Source organism: Oncorhynchus mykiss, chromosome 10 (assembly GCF_057628025.1).
Source record: "Oncorhynchus mykiss isolate SJ-2025 chromosome 10, ASM5762802v1, whole genome shotgun sequence".
In the NCBI taxonomy this organism is placed as follows: domain Eukaryota; kingdom Metazoa; phylum Chordata; class Actinopteri; order Salmoniformes; family Salmonidae; genus Oncorhynchus; species Oncorhynchus mykiss.
Genome location: NC_143031.1, coordinates 54,521,907 through 54,536,627, shown reverse-complemented (window position 1 = coordinate 54,536,627; position 14,721 = coordinate 54,521,907).

Sequence of the window (14,721 nt, the reverse complement as noted above, 5' to 3'; positions counted from 1 at the left end):
AGGCACAGAATACATTAGAGGAAAAACAAAAGGAAATGGAACTTATTCAAAGATTAAGTGTAATATATTAAATAAAGAGAACTGGATGGAATTTGGGAAAAAAATGCTCCAAATTATTTTTTCATCTTCAACATAGACTATCATTTTTTTACTGAAACTTGTTACCTATGATTCACCAAACAATATTTTGAAAAGAGGAAGCAAAGTACTTTAAGAATTTGTTTTCGTTTCAGTCTCCTCAATCTCCATAAACCGAAGTTAGCTCTAAGAATTTTTTTCTACTAATAATGTAAAATTAACAGCTGTACAGAAAGATGCATGTGAAGGCCAAATTACAGAGGAGGAACTTCTTGATGTAATTAAAGCCTTTAAGTCAGGGAAAACTCCAGGGCTGGATGGTGTTAGGTTCTAAATATCAGAGTAAGAACTTGACAGACACTATGAAAGCTTAAACCAAGTTTATTCATCCCAAAGGATCGAACAGCTGAACAGACAAAGACATGGTTCTACCAGTGGTGGTATATATACCTCCATTTGGGGTGGAGTCTCCTCGCTAAACATTGCGTCTGCATTGCTAGGCAGGAAATTAAGTGATATGTGCCATAAACTGTTCCTTCTCCTTAATGTGACCTGATCTCGACCCCCTTCATCACCAATCCACGGCTCTCTCCCCTTATCAGTGCTGCTACATGTGATTGTTTTTATTTTCTTCTAATGATCAATTAGCCTTTTAAAATGATCAACTTGGATTAGCTAACACAATGTGCCATTGGAACACAGGAGTGATGGTTTCTGATAACGAGCCTCTGTATGCCTGTGTAGATATTCCATAAAAAATGTGCCGTTTCCAGCTACAATAGTCAGTTACAACATTAACAATGTCTACACTGTAGATCAATTTTATGTTATTTTAATGGACAAAAAATAGCTTTTCTTTCAAAAACAAGGAGTTTTCTAAGTGACCCCAAACTTTTGAACGGTAGTGCACATTTATAAACGGGAAATTTTATTGCCGGTAATAACTCTTCTCATTATAACCACCATTTGTCCCTGCTTTCCTGTCTCGAGTGGCATGGTAATGAAAGATCGGCATCTCAACTCTTGATAACTCCATGAGGAAATAATAGTATCCCATAAGATAATGGTAAAATAGACTAGTGACTGGTGTTTCTCATTCATTTTATAATTAAATCCCACCTGTTTCGATCATTTCTCCTAAACAATATCATAACCTCCATCGATAAGAGTGCAGCTGTATTCATCGACCTGGCCAAGGATTTCGACTCTGTCAATCACCACATTCTTATTGGCAGACTCAACAGCTTTGGTTTCTCAAATGACTGCCTCGCCTTGTTCACCAACTACTTCTCTGATAGAGTTCAGTGTGTCAAATCGGAGGGCCAGTTGTCCAGACCTCTGGCAGTCTCTATAGGGGTGCCACAGGGTTCAGTCCTCTGGTCGACTCTTTTCTCTGTATACATCAATGATGTCGCTCTTGCTGCTGGTGATTCTCTGAACCACCTCTACGCAGATGTGACCATTCTGTATACTTCTGGCCCTTCTTTGGACACTGTGTTAACTAACCCCCAGACAAGCTTTAAATGCCATACAACTCTCCTTCCGTGGCCTCCAATTGCTCTTAAATGCAAGTAAATCTTCAATGCTCTTCAACCGATCGCTGCCCACACCTGCCCGCCTGTCCAGAATCACGACTCTGGACGGTTCTGACTTAGAATATGTGGACAACTACAAATACCTAGGTGTCTGGTTAGACGGTAAACTCTCCTTCCAGACTCACATTAAGCATCTCCAATCCAAAATTAAATCTAGAATGGGGTTCCTATTTTGCAACAAAGCATCCTTCACGTGTTACTCTGAGTTGTTGTTTATGTCGCACTGCTTTGCTTTATCTTGGCCAGGTCGCAGTTGTAAATGAGAACTTGTTCTCAACTGGCCTACCTGGTTAAATAAAGGTGAAATAAAACTGAAATTAAACTATGCGAAATCTTAATCAGCAATCCAGAAGTATTAATTATAAACCAAACATGATAATGGTAAATCCACTGCCCATACTCCAATCATTAAACGTTTGTTTTAATTCACCCCATCGTTTATTTAGCATGTTAGCAGCATCCTTAGACACGCCGACATTATCTCGCCACCGAGTCTAACGATACACTGGTCTCTTTTCCCCATAAAATGTCAAGTTAATTTTAGGTTTGGTAAACCCAATGCTAATTCTTCGTGACCCCTCCACCTTTTCGTCCATTCTATAAATCTATTTCAGAATAAGACGACATAAAATGTAAATCTATTTCATAATAAAACAACATTTAATGTCTCATGAGATTAGGTTTTCTGAGTTTGCAAGGAATGTTTGGCCAGATCATTTTAATTTGTTACCTTTAGAATTCATCCCCCTGGCATTTCGCCTAGATCCAAAATACTTTTCCCCGTAGCAAATTCAGCCCGTTTCTCATGATAAGGAACCCGCAATATTTGATCCCTGGCATCTTTTCTAAAATGTTGTTTGAGACTTGGGCTCCCTTCACATAGAAACTGTAATATCTATGAGCCACTATTGATGAACCGAGGCCATACACTGCTATGTAACATTTTCCTGTCCCGCTGCTTTCAAAAGGATTTGTTGCTGTTGTTTTGACAAAGATGCAATGCTTGTATCCCTGAATGCAGCGGGCTCAATTCCTACCTTACACTCTCTTTTCCAGTGACCAATAGCCCCACACCTTTCCTCCCTGTTTCCTTGTCTTACTTGGGCCATTGAAACCACTGTTAGTGACTTTCACTGTGGCTGCATTAACAGCTCATACATCTGCGGAGTAAACGGAATTAGCTTCTCTCTCCACACCGCTTGTACTATTTCATTCCAGTGAGAATGCTGGTCAAATATCCTACCATCAAAGCCAACGTACATATTCCATCAATGTACTCACGTACCCAGTTTTTCTGAGGCTGAGTACATCTACTAATTCCGGGTTTATCGGTTTGTAATTTTTATTGATAGAACGCTGACATCAAAACGCTGGTATATTGCGCTTTTGATTCTGGTTTTATGTCATTGTGCCAAGTCACAATTGCCTACCGGAATTCTCTATTAGATTGGAATTTTCTGTTAGCCGGGAATTGCTGACCAATTTTATCCAGTTTGCAAAATTTTCCCATATTTGAGCCGAATTGCTCAAGTGCATTCTGCACGTGTGACTTTTTCAGCACCTCTATGGCTCTATTAAACTTCTCTTCTTCTAGCCCTGCTTTACTGGGAGCATCGGGTCCGCCGGTCGCCATTTCAATAGTTATTATTCTGACGCTTCCCCGGACGGTGTCCAGGATGTTTAGACTTCTTCACTCCAATCTCTAAATCCCACCTTCTATTAACTGTTTTCCAAGGTAGCGCTACCAACTTCCCGGTAGAATAGTTAGGGTATTTGTGCCTATTAATTGGTCACAGCACTTCATACCTTGTATTAGAACCAATAATATAGCGTCTGCAAATGTATTGCTGGAGAATACGCATGACCTAATTAATGTCTTATTCCAGTGTTGTGCCTCAAATATCACTGTTGTTGATAATACACCTTACCAAAATTATTCACACTTGTTTTCTTTTTTCCACATAATCCGCAATAGGGCATAAGCCAACCTCTCTCCATATTGCTACCTTCTTTTAATCATGACTGTGGCTTTCTTTCAGAATTTATAGGCAACTCTTTATCACTATCCACATACACTCTGCTGCCTCACTTCCACTATGGCTGGGACTTTCGTCCCTCTTACAGATCTCGCAGGGGAATACCCACACTAGGGATCTATCCTATACGGAACCAACCCTACACTGGATCTTGCAGAAGAAAACCTCCACTCGGGACCTATCCTTAAAGGAACCTACCCTACACCATATTTTACCTGGATCTCGTAGAGGAAAACCTCCACTCTGGACCTGTCCTTAAAGGAACCTACCCTACACCATGTATTTACAACCGATCGTTACACAATGGGCCTACTGAATAAACTCAGGCTTTCTAGGTCCGTATCCTATAATTGTTCAGTCTACGATTCTCATCTCCCCAAGATTGTCAAAATTAGTGGAAACAGGTGTAGGAACTGTGCCTACCTTGTTTGTTGCCAGCTCCTGCTCTATTGATCTGGACACTCTGGTTTGACTATGAATCCTGCTGAACCCTGCTCGCAGTGCCAACTGTTCTGAATTTCAGAGTAAGAACTCGACGGACGCTATGAAATCTTAAACCAAGATTATTCATCCCTAAGGATCGAACAGCTGAACAGTCAAAGACATGGTTCCACCAGTGGTGGTATATATGGGTGATTCTGCAACTTTGGCACTTTGGCCCAGCAGGCATTCAGAAATTAAAATGTATTGAAACACCATTTTACCAGTATTATAATTGTCTTTGATTCGTCTATAAATAATATCTGATAATGGCTGCAATCGTACTATGCAGGAATTGATTTATCATTTTTCTCAGACAGCCATAGACAAATTTCCATCACATCATTAAACATCCATTTTAGTTGAAAATGAAATATCATACAATTCTTTTATAACACATTTCTTATACATTTGTACATTAACTTGCATTGAATATTATTTGAAAAGGTTTTCCTCAAATTAATAATTCAACACAATGCTTGAATATATAAACTTGTCTTTGAGACAGTTGAAAATATTTAGCATTAAAAAAAGAAGATATTTCCACCTAACCTTTTTGTGAGATTATGATAACAACCATATAATTTCCCTATCTAAAACAAATCAATCAATGTAAATTATACACAATATACTAATTTACGTAAAATTGTGGGTGTGGTGGAAATGACAAAGTGTGGTGGAAATGAAATCTATGAAAAAACAAAAAAACTTGAAAGCAATATTTTACTGCAAACATTTTGAACAACCACTGTAGAACATTTAATTAATTTAAGAAAAAGTAAGATTCCAAACGTGGGCAGAGGTCAAGGAAGTAGGCCAGTGTTTTTGAGAGATGAGCCCAGATTGCAGAGGGGTCATCCGCATAGAAGAGCTCAGTGAGCAAAGTGAAACTGTATCATTTGTGGTATGTCCAACACAGGTGTGGAGGGTCACCTGCATGTGAGAATCACCAAAGTGAACGGCCTGGATTTCACTGGTGTATTTACACAGGTAGTTCTCTCTTTGGCACAACTTTGGTTTTAGAAGTGGGGTTGAAGTAATTATTAGAATTTGTTTTATCCAGTTGAATAAACACTCCAAACAGCCTACCGGACCACTCGGAGGTGTCTGTATGGTCCTAAAGCACACCGTTGCCTCATTTTGCATCTCATTCAAAGGATAAAACTGGAGGGGACAAAAATACAATTTCAGAATGTGAGGGGGACATGCCCCCCCCCATTCCCAGTGAAAGTTGCAACCCTGAGTTCTCTGCAAAGTCAATATGCACAATGATCTCTTTCCACAGATACTCTTTTAATTCTATCAGTTTGGAGTATTGGTGTCGAATGTTGTACATGTGTTTCCCTAACTTCTCTTTCAATCCTTTGGAGAAGTCCTCCAGTAGAATATGGAGTGTGCCACACACCTTTTCTTATAGTGTCAAATGGACAGTAAACTTCTCCATGTTTCCCTCTTTGTTTTTCCTTCTCTCTCTCTTCAGCTTTATTTTTCCACTCAAACCACCATGTCTGCTCAACAGCATCAAAGGAAAATGTTTAAGCTCTTTGGCTTGGCAAAGGGAGAACTCTGTGTACATGCACTCTTTCTTCAGGTTCTCACAGCACAAAGACTCAATAAGGTTTGATTGTTGCTGCAGCTGATCACTTGTGATGTTGTAGTTTGCCCACCATGAATTGGAGGTTGGCGTAGGTTTTGCAGAGGCATGTGTCCCTATCCTGGATTGTTGTCTTGACAACCCCAAAATACGTATTTTAAAGGATTCATAGTAGTACATTTTAATCTCTGAATATTCCCTCTTAAAATCCTGATAATGGTTCTGAATTGTGCCATTCAAGAAGAGCTTCTGATTTTTTTTCTTGTTCCTCGTTAGTGTGTCCTTTCTCCCAATTGTTGCTCTACTGTTGACATCATGTTCATAGAATCTAGTGATTTTCTCTTCTGTGGCTGTGCTAATTATGTTACACTGCTTTTTCCTAGAATATTGAAGACTTGTTGGCCTGTTTTCATTTGCTCTCATTGCTTTTACTGAAAATCCAAATTCTCTGTTTGCAGCTTTGACCAGGCCATACTTTCTCAGGATGTTGCCTCTAAGCATTTTTGAAGCCACTTGTTTGTCGTTGGCACTGCACATTTTTTGATACTTTTGCTTAAACTCTGCAATGATGTCATTTTAAAACCATAAAATCCTTCTCAAGATCTTCGGAGTTCCCTTTTTTTTCTGTTTTGTCTTTAGGGAATCTTGTCTATCCATTTTCTTCATCAGTTGATCATACCTTTTTTTGTATTTCTCAGTTTTCCGTTAAGCTTTATCAAGTTTGACATATGTCATGCAAAGATCTCTATGTTTTTGAGCAAACTCTTCCAACCTTTTTCCTTCCAGCAAGTATTAGACTTCTCATTCCTGTTGTAGATGATGAGGAAGGGGTATCAGCTAGCAGCTCACTAGCTTTAAGAACCAGCTGTCAGAGCAGCTCACAGATCACTGCACCTGTTCATAGCCCATCTGTATACAGCCCATCTATCTACCTCATTCTCATACTGTATTTATTTATTTAGCTCCTTTTGCACCACAGTATCTCTACTTGCGCATCCATCTTTTGCACATCTACCATTCCAGTGTTTAATTGCCATATTGGAATTACTTCGCCACCATGGCCTATTTCTTGCCTTAACTCCCTTATTTCCACTCACTGTATATAGACTTTGTTTTCTTTTTTTCTACTGTATTATTGACTGTATGTCTTGTTCATTCCATGTGTAACTATGTTGTTATATGTGTCAAACTGCTATGCTTTATCTTGGCCAGGTCGCAGTTGCAAATGAGAACTTGTTCTCAACTAGCTTACCTGGTTAAATAAAGGTGAAAAAAATAAATAAATCAGGGCGTGCATCAGGGCAGGTAAGATGGCCTCATGTTCTGGCTGCAAGTCATCTGGTGACTAAGGTGTTGCGTTGCCTGATAGGTAGATCTCCAATGCAACTGTTCTCTTTAAAGTCTGTCTTCTATTCCGTTGGTTGCATTTCCATTGCCATCTCTTGCTTCTTTGTTCTCGCTTTGTAAGTTCATAGATAGATATCACTTATCCCTTCTCTTTTTTCTTCCAGTATCTCTCCCCGTCTTTTTGCAGATGTTTCTGGATCATTTTTTATTTCGTTTTTATGTCTGTGACCTCTATGCTGTTTTTTGTGGCATCTTCTAAAAACAAAGAAAAATACTACTTAAGGTTTGCAATTGTGCACACCTTGGTGCATTTTCTAGATTAAAGTCATTTAAAACATGATTAAATAAGCCTAAATAAAAAAAATTTTAAAAAAAAATGGATTTTTGTCATTACCACCACGTTCTGTCATTTCCATCACAGTTAAGTTTGTGATGGAAATGAAACTTCTGCTGTTTTTGGAGAAAAATGACAGACTGCTTAGCATGCTTTGGCCAGTATTACAGCTAGCATATGGTTTAGACTAAATACATCATATATATTTTAAAAATCTCAATTCTACCACAAATTACAGCCCGGTTGGAAATGACTGATAATAAAAATATTCTCTACACAAGCAACATTTACCTAGATTTTTCTTCAACTTCTGGACATCACATCTGGAACAACTGTCCTCTGCAGCCATGTGCGTCAGTGTCGCAATGTTTCCATGGTAACTCAATTAACATTCTCTTGACAAAACTTTATTAAAGAGGAATTTGCTCTCAGTGGTGGAAATGACACCACTACCAAAGGACGGGTATATTTTGTGTAAATAACAATATAAAGGGCATACGCACAATAAATATTGATATAGATTTTATTTAATTGACTCTTTCTCTAGAAGATAACATTACATTAATGTGTAATTATTCATGTTTTTTCATAGAAAAACACAGTAGAAGCTCGAAAGTCTGTCAGGGACAAGGGCAAAAAAGTGAAATTGAGGTATAAAATGCATCTGAAAAGTAGCTAAAATACTTGATAGAGAGGTGTTGAAAAAAACATGGCGTGATTGTAGTGTGAACTTAACGAATAAAGAATTTTATAACATCCACAAAATTGACCCTGTGGACATAAAAGTTCCCGTAGTTGCAGAATTACCCATATATCCCAATTTATTGCTAGGCAGGAAATTAAGTGATACGGGCAATACACTCTTCCTTCTCCCTTAATGTGACCTGAACTGACCTCGATCCCCTTCATCACTAATCCACGGCTCTCTCCCCTTATCAGTGCTGCCACATGTGATCATTTTCCCTACACTCAGTACATTCCAAACTTAATTGCACTGATCACATACATTCCTCCTACAGATACCCATTCACTTCTGGTGTAGACCCTAGACTATAGCACCCCTCATGTCTCTAACTTAACTAATGATTAATAATATTTAAAGTTTAGAAATCCGAACCCATCAATGGCATATCATGTTCAATTTAAAACTACTAAAAAGTGTGTGCCCTCAGGCCTGGAGGGAAGCAAATGTAATTCTGCTATCTAAGAATAGTAAAGCCCAATTTACTGGCTCAAATAGCTGACCAATCAGCCTGTTACCAACCCTTAGAAAACTTCTGGGAAAAAAAATGCATTTGACCAGATACAATGCTATTTTTCAGGAAACAAATTCACAACAGACTTTCAGCACACTTATAGGGAAGGACATTCAACAAGCACAGCACTTACACAAATGAAGAGAGATATTGATGATAACATATTTTGGGGGGGTTGTTTTGTTAGACTTTTGTTATTGACCAAATACTTATTTTCCACCATAATCTGCAAATAAATTCATTAAAAAATCCTACAATGTGATTTGCACAATTGGTGGCTGACCAAATACTTTTTTGCCCCACTGTATATTGTAATACATCAAAAGTTGGTTTCAATTTCAGTTTAATCCACCACAAAAGACAGAACAAATATTACAACAACTATTATTGTAAGGACATATATAGAGGGGCAATCAGCAAAACGAAGGAGTCCAGGTGAGTCCAATGGAGCGCTGATACGCGCCCTCGAGCGCCAGAGGGGGAGTGGGAACAGACATCCGGCATCCCACCTGGGCGAGCCTGACTGGCCGACCGAGGCATGGAACCCTGACAAGCCGGCTGAAGCGTGGGAGCCTGACCAACTGGCTGAGGCATGACGTGGGGTACGAACCTGCCGAGCCAACCGATGCAAGGAAACCTCTCGAGCCAGCATGAAGCACCCCCAGTCCCCACTACGTCACCAACCAAAACAAAAAACTGATGCTGAAGGTTGATGCGTGTAACGAAGGTGACAGGTGTGCGCAATGAAGGGCCACCTGGCACCTTCGAGCGCCAGAGAGGGGGAGCGGGAGCAGGCGTGACAATTATGGTTAAACTCAAATGTACTAATTGAATTTTAAATAACAGAATAATCTTTGTAAATTATATCATAAATAGGACTGGTGGAGTTATTTCATACATGCAGCTCCACCCAAAATTACAACCAACTAATTGCAGCATTACTGCAAAAATGGAAAAGGCAACTTGTCTGTCGGCCCTGCATTAAAGACCAAAATTGGTTAAAGATAATTGTGATGAATAAAAAAGTATACCAGTTTCATTTAAGGATAAAACAATTGACAGCTGGGCCATATAGATAGCTAAATAGTTGGGAAGAGATTTTTGATGTACCGATTTCATGGCACATGGTTAATGTACTGATACACAAAACTTTGAGTTTTTCAATTTAAATGATTATACAAAATCTTGCAACCAATAGAATGTTATATACATACAGTGCCTTGCGAAAGTATTCGGCCCCCTTGAACTTTGCGACCTTTTGCCACATTTCAGGAAGAATCAACTACAAGTGGGACACAATCATGAAGTGGAACGACATTTATTGGATATTTCAAACTTTTTTAACAAATCAAAAACTGAAAAATTGGGCGTGCAAAATTATTCAGCCCCCTTAAGTTAATACTTTGTAGCGCCACCTTTTGCTGCGATTACAGCTGTAAGTCATTTAAGAACAAATTCTTATTTACAATGACGGCCTACCAGGGAACAGTGGGTTCAGGGTCAGAACAACAGATTATTACCTAGTCAGCTCTGGGATTAGATCCAGCAACCTTTCGGTTACTGACCCAACGCTCTAACCGCTAGGCTACCTGTAGCCCCACTGTTCCCCGGAAGGCCGTTATTGTAAATAAGAATTTATTCTTAACGGACTTGCCAGGATTGAGGGAAAGATGAACTGAGCAAAGTACAGAGAGATCCTTGATGAAAACCTGCTCTAGAGCACTCAGGACCTCAGACGAGGGTGAAGGTTCACCTTCCAACAGGACAATGACCCTAAGCACACAGCCAACACAATGCAGGAGTGGGTTCGGAACAAGTCTCTGAATGACCTTGAGTGGCCCCACCAGAGCCCAGAATTGAGTCCAATCGAACATCTCTGGAGAGACCTGAAAATAGCTGTGTAACAAAGCTCCCCATGCAACCTGACAGAACTTGAGAGGATCAGCAGAGAAGAATGGGAGAAACTCCCCAAATACAGGTGTGTCAAGCTTGTAGCATCATACCCAAGAAGACTCAAGGCTGTAATCGCTTCAACAAAATACTGAGAAGAGGGTCTAAATACCTAAATAGTTGAAGTCGGAAGTTTACATACACCTTAGCCAATTACATTTAAACTCAGTTTTTCACAATTCCTGACATTTAATCCTTGTAAAAATTCCCTGTCAGTTAGGATCACCACTTTATTTAAAGAATGTGAAATGTCAGAATAATAGTAGAGAGAATTATTTATTTCAGCTTTTATTTCTTTCCTCACATTCCCATTGAGTCAGAAATGTACATACACTCAATTAGTATTTAGTAGCAATGCCTTCACATGTTTTTACTTGGGTCAAACGTTTTGGGTAGCCTTCCACAATAAGTTGGGGGAATTTTGGCCCATTCCTCCTGACAGAGCTGGTGTAACTGAGTCAGGTTCATAGGCCTCCTTGCTCGCACACGCTTCTTCAGTTCTGCCCACAAATGTTCTATAGGATTGAGGTCAGGGCTTTGTGATGGCCACTCCAATACCTTGACTTTGTCGTCCTTAAGCCATTTTGCCACAACTTTGGAAGCATGCTTGGGGTCATTGTCCATTTGGAAGACCCATTTGCGACCAAGCTTTAACTTCCTGACTGATGTCTTGAGATGTTGCTTCAATATATCCACATAATTTTCCTTCTCATAATGCCATCTATTTTGTGAAGTGAAGTCCCTCCTGCAGCAAAGCACCCCAACAACATGATGCTGCCACCCCTGTGCTCCAAGGTTGGGATGGTGTTCTTCGGCTTGCAAGCCTCCCCCTTTTTCCTCCAAACATAACGATGGTCATTATGGCCAAACGGTCCTATTTTGGTTTCAGACCAGAGGACATTTCTCCAAAAAGTACCATCTTTGTCCCCATTTGCAGTTGCAAACCATAGTCTGACTTTTTTATAGAGGTTTTGTAGCAGTGGCTTCTTCCTTGCTGAGCGGCCTTTCAGGTTATGTCAATATAGGACTCGTTTTGGTGTGGATATTGTCACGATCGTCGTAAAAAGGAGACCAAGGCGCAGCGTGATATGAATACATGTTCTATATTTAATGAAGAAAGAACACTAAAACAAACTTACAAAACAACAAACGAACGTGACGCTCTATATAAACAGTGCAGACACAGGCAACTAGACATAGGCAATAACCCACAAAATACCCAAAGAAGATGGCTGCCTAAATATGGTTCCCAATCAGAGGCGATACACACCTGCCTCTAATTGAGAACCAATGTAGGCAACCATAGACATACAGTATAAAAACACCTAGATAGTAAACAACCCCAAAACCCTGCAAAACCCCTAGACAGTACAAAAAACACATACATCACCCATGTCACACCCTGACCTAACCAAAACAATAAAGAAAACAAAGAATACTCAGGTCAGGGTGTGACAGATATAGATACTTTTGTGCATGTTTCCTTCAGCATCTTCACAAGGTCCTTTGCTGTTGTTCTGGGATTGATTTGCACTTTTCGCACCAAAATACATTAATCCACAGGAGACCGAACAGGTCTCCTTCCTGAGCGGTATGACGGCTGCGTGGTCCCATGGTGTTTACACTTGTGTACTATTGTTTGCACAGATGGTACTTTCAGGCGTTTGGAAATTGCTCCCAAGGATGAACCAGACTTGTGGAGGTCTACAATTTTTGGCTGATTTATTTTGATTTCCCCATGATGTCAAGCAGAGGCACTGAGTTTGATGGTAGGTCTTGAAATACATCCACAGGTACACCTCCAATTGACTCAAATTATGTCAATTAGCCTATCAGAAGCTTCTAAAGCCATGACATCATCACAGCTGTTTATAGGCACAGTCAACTTAGTGTATATAAACTTCTGACCCACTGGAATTGTGATACAGTGAAACAATAAGTGAAACAATCTTTCTGTAAACAATTGTTGTAAAAATGACTTTTGTCATGCACAAAGTAGATGTCCTAACCGACTTGCCAGAACTATAGTTTGTCAACAAGAAATGTGTGGAGTGGTTGAAAAACTAGTTTTAATGACTCCAACCTAAGTGTATGTAACTTCCTACTTCAACTGTATGTAAATGTGATATCAGTTTTTTTATTTTTTATTCATTTGCAAAATTTTCTGAAAACCAGTTTTTGCTCCTGAGTGGCTCATCGATCTAAGGTACGTAATTAATCTCAGTGCAAGAGGCGTCACTATAGTACCTGGTTCAAATCCAGTTTGTATCACATCCGGCCGTGATTGGGAGTCCCATAGGGAGGCACACAATCATTGTAATTAAGAATTTGTTCTTAACTGACTTGCCAAGTTAACCTCTCTGGGATATGGCCAAAAGCCAGGGAAAATGCAGAGCGCCAAATTCAAATAAATTACTATAAAAATCTAACTTTCATTAAATCACACATGCAAGATAGCAAATTAAAGCTACACTTGTTGTGAATCCAGCCAACAAGTCAGATTTCAAAAAGGCTTTTCGGCAAAAGCAAACGATGCTATTATCTGAGGATAGCACCATAGTAAACAAAGAGAGAAAAGTATTTTTCAACCCTGCAGACACGACACAAAACGCAGAAATAAATGATAATTCATGCCTTACCTTTAACGAGCTTCTTTTGTTGGCACTCCAATATGTCACAAACATCACAAATGGTCCTTTTGTTCAATTAATTCTGTCGATATATATCCAAAATGTCCATTAATTTGGCACGTTTGATCCAGAAAAACACTGGTTCCAACATGCTCAACGTGACTACAAAATATCTCAAAGGTTACCTTTAAACTTTGCCAAAACATTTCAAACTACTTTTGTAATACAACTTTAGGTATTTTTTTTACGTAAATAATCAATCAAATTGAAGACGGGATGATCTGTGTTCAATACAGGAAGAAAACAAACTGAAGCATGCTTTCTGATCTAACAGTACACTTCAAGTGACCCTCGTTCAAGATGGCCGTACTTCTTCATTACACAAAGGAATAACCTCAACCAATTTCTAAAAACTGTTGATATCCAGTGGAAGTGATAGGAACTGCAAGAAGGTCTAAATGATGGATTCCAAATGAAAACCCATTGAAAAGAGAGTGACCTCAAAAAAAAAAATCTGAATGGTTTGTCCTCGCAAAATAAGTTCTGTTATACTCACAGACATGATTCAAACAGCTTTAGAAACTTCAGAGTGTTTTCGATCCAAATCTATTAATAATATGCATATCTTAACTTCTGGGGATGAGTAGCAGGCAGTTGAATTTGGGCATATATTTTATCCGGACGTGAAAATACTGCCCCCTGTCACCAAGAAGTTAAATAAAGGTTAAATCAATTTTAGAATAAGTCTGTAACCTAACAAAATGTGGAAAAAGTCAAGGGGTCTGAAAACTTCCCAAGACACTGTATCACGGTCTGATACCCCTAGAGTCAATGTCCACTCCCCTGTGGAAATCTAATTAGCATTAAAAAAATCCCCATAAAAAAGCATCTGTTTAAGATAGAGATATTTGAATGGTCTGTGTCTCAATTACAGGAGGTTGGTGGCACCTTAATTGGGGAGAACGGATAGAGCTCTTTTGAGGTGGACAAGTTCACCCAGACTACATTTTACAGATCCTTTATTATTGAGTCCACCTTTCATTTATTTTTTATGTATTTCATGAAATTGGACAGTACCGGTCAAAAGTTTTAGAACACCTACTCATTCAAGGTTTTTATTTTATTTTTTACTATTTTCTACAATGTAGAATAATAGTGAAGACATCAAAACTATGAAATGACACATATGGATACATGTAGAAACCAAATAAGTGTTAAACAAAAATAAGGTCATCTGATGCAGCACCACTCTCCTTCTTTGTAAAATAGCCCTTACACAGCCTGGGGGTGTATTTTGGGTCATTGTCCTGTTGAAAAACAAATGATAGTCCCACTAAGCCCAAACCAGATGGAATGGGGTATTGCTGCATAATGCTGTGGAAGCCATGCTGGTTAAGTGTGCCTTGAATTCTAAATAAATC